General features: G+C 39.4%; 2 non-coding genes and 1 pseudogene across 2 annotated transcripts; 1 reads left to right on the top strand and 2 right to left on the bottom strand.

Moving 5' to 3' along the window:
* Nucleotides 1–401: 401 nt before the first annotated feature.
* LOC142178988 (uncharacterized) lies at nucleotides 402–1299 on the top strand (annotated as a pseudogene).
* A 229-nt stretch (nucleotides 1300–1528) lies between these two features.
* On the bottom strand, nucleotides 1529–1689 carry LOC142178989 (U1 spliceosomal RNA). Its single transcript, XR_012707138.1, has one exon. It is a non-coding gene; the product is annotated as a U1 spliceosomal RNA (small nuclear RNA).
* A 343-nt stretch (nucleotides 1690–2032) lies between these two features.
* LOC142178992 (U5 spliceosomal RNA) lies at nucleotides 2033–2148 on the bottom strand. Its single transcript, XR_012707141.1, has one exon. It is a non-coding gene; the product is annotated as a U5 spliceosomal RNA (small nuclear RNA).
* Between the last annotated feature and the right edge of the window lie 910 nt (nucleotides 2149–3058).

Genomic DNA, 3058 nt, shown 5'->3' with positions numbered 1-3058 from the left:
GGAAAGTAAGATTGTATTAAGCATTGTATAGAATGTAGTGTAAGTTTAGCTAGAAAATTCATGTCTTTTACAATGATAACTGGGCTCACTATTTATAGCTATGTCTAGGGAAGGATGTCCTAGGATCGTTCCCTCCTTTAATGTCAATTATGAGGGTCATTGATGATGTAACGGTGAATATAAATGCCAAATTCTCTGTAACGGGCCGTCGCTCTTAATGCTGCAGAATATTCCTTATTAAATGCTGCCAGGCGCAGAGCATTTAATACACCTTTATGAACGTTATCCCTTCCGGTGACAAGCGGAATGGCTGCGTTCGGTCTTCGGTCATCCCCGTATTGGGTTACACGTGTATTTCCTTTAGATGACCACATGTCATATCATATTTCACCTTATACAATCACGGCCCAGAAGAATTCCATGAGGAGTCTTTGCCTTCTGAATGGTATGAGAAAGCTTTCTCAAAATTAACAAAATTGAGCCACTTGCTAAAGAATGTGGACTTAGTTGATGGTAAGCTAGTCAATGTTAATGACCGCGCGAGAGTTTATGATGAGAGCTTGAAACAAAAGATGACTACTTTTAAATCACTGGCTAGGACCTTTGTTGGGTGTCCGTCAATGCAAGAAAGGATGAAGAAGAATGTGATGGAAGCATTAGCTGATTCATAATACGACCAGCCTGTGTATTTCAATAAAGCTAGCGAGAGGGAATCGATTACCATTGATTCCCTTACAAAAGTGTCAAACTTCTTGATTGTGTCTGCTCAACAAAAGAAGCTTGTCAGGAAATCAGTATGTGCACAGGTCACAAAGTACCCGATATGGATAGGGGTACTCGGGGAGATATTGATTGGACTGAAATCTGAGATAGATTTTCTAAATAGTAGGTGTCCGAGTAAAGAAATTAAAATGGCACAGCAAATAGTTGCAACTCGCCACCAGGAGAGTTTAGTGCACAAGAAGTTGAGTAAAATTTTGGGTCACTCATCACGATGTGTGTTCATACTTCTTCTTTATTATATTTATGGCAACATATGGGATATTGAAGTTGAAGTTTGTTGAGGACTTTATGCAATTGATCGCGGGGACAAGTTTCGTCTATGCATGGGAAAGATCTTAACATCTACTGAGCAGAATATACTGCAGAGTGGGGGTAAAGCAGCTAAGCAGAGTTCTGGGGCTTTTCGAGTTTGTATGGGAAACAGCAGGAATGAAAGGCGACCTAGAAGTACAAGAACATTTGTGATGCATTACTCGTTCTAGAAAGTTTAATTATTCTCGATGCCTGTTTTTATAAACAAAAACGGTGCAGGTGCCCTCTCTTTCGAGTGGGATTCACCTCTTTAACAAAACCTTATGTCATGCGAAATCTAAATTAACAAATTGGAGTTCTACAAAAGTTTCTCATTTATTTAACAAGTACAAAAAAATTACAAATATTGTCATAGAATTGTAAGGGGAACTCAACCAATTCACAAATACACAATATTCATGCCTTGAGTGAAACACTTTTGTTGATGACTTGGGTAGGGGCCGCGCGAACGGAGGCCCCCGCTGCCACAAATTATGACGTAGGCTCGACCACTTGGGCCAACCTTAGGCAGGCAACCCTCCAAAGTGCAATGGAGGTCACCAACCTACGCCATGGGTCTTATTGATCGCCCATTAACCCCGTCCAGGTAAGTATGTTCCCTAGATGCTCCTCCCTATGGTTTTCTATCCCTCCAGCTCTTGGTTTTCCTTTGTGTTAGCCGATATGGGACATCTTCTGCCTAAGCTATCTTCTCTTTGAATAGGATAAGCAGTGTTTAGATCCTAGTGATACAAACTCAGTTCTTTTAAGTCCTCTATTGCCAGTATACTAACCAGTTTGGTGTAGCTATGGAGAAGTGAGCTCACATCAATTTTCTATCTTGAAGTAGGGGTTACTAATCTATCTTTCATACCAGATGTCAAAACTTATGGAATTATAGCATTTGGTGCAATCCCCTAACCACATTGCAAGGATCCTATGTTTTCCAAAACACAGTACTAATTTTTTATGGAATTCGCTCTGCTCAAGGCGTATGCCACTGAATGCAGCACGCACATGGTATTCTTTAGTAAAGGGCGAAAGAATAGTTCGCTTTGTGCTTACTGCATGGCTGCGTGAGTTTTACAATAGCCAGTGCCTCCCTTTTTATGTTGTAACAAAGTCTGGTTTTACTCTTTATGTTTGATGTGGTACGTGCATCACTCTTTTTCCCCTCAAAATATATTTCAGTCTCCTTTTTTTCTTTTGTTCTTTTCCTTCTTCAGCAGTCTTGCAATTACCTACTGTATGGTTGAAAACTTATGCTATTCGGCATGATTTGTAATCTTATATTTGATTTCTCGTCAGTTTCCCGGTGATTGGAAGAGATATATGCTCACAAGCTGATCGAGGAAATGCTGCACAGAAAGATTTGGACTATATATCTTGAATTTCGGATCCAGGTTGGTTTTTAATTGTATAATGGAGGACCCAATCGGCATAAGCAGAAAACAGAGCCGTCTCGGTCGATTAAATTGCATTGTTTATTTTTACTTTAAGTTGGCCTTAAAATGGCATTGAGTAGTATGAGGAACCTTATACCTCATACAATGGCAATGAAAAAGCTTTCTCAAAATTAACAAAAATGAGCCACTTACTAAAGCATGTGGACTTAGTTGATGGTAAGCTAGTCAATATTAATGACCACGCAAGAGTTTATGATGAGAGCTTGAAACAAAAGATGTCTACTTTTAAATCATTGTCTAGGACCTTTGTTGGGTGTCCGTCAATACAAGAAATGATGAAGAAAAATGTGATGGAATCATTAGCTGATGCACAAAGCGACCAGCCCATGTATTAATGTAAAGCTAGCGAGAGGGAATCGATTACCATTGATTCCCTCACAAAAGTGTCAAACTTCTTGAATGTGTCTGCTCAACAAAAGAAGCTTGTTAGGCAATCGATATGTGCACAGGTCACAAAGTATAACATTTGATTCTTGGTATATGGACGTAAAAGAATCAACTAGTACTAATCATAGAGT

This window comes from Nicotiana tabacum, unplaced genomic scaffold, assembly GCF_000715075.1.
Source record: "Nicotiana tabacum cultivar K326 unplaced genomic scaffold, ASM71507v2 Un00136, whole genome shotgun sequence".
Classification (NCBI taxonomy): domain Eukaryota; kingdom Viridiplantae; phylum Streptophyta; class Magnoliopsida; order Solanales; family Solanaceae; genus Nicotiana; species Nicotiana tabacum.
The sequence above is the reverse complement of the archived record's forward strand: the minus strand, read 5'-3'. Positions and strand labels throughout refer to the sequence as shown.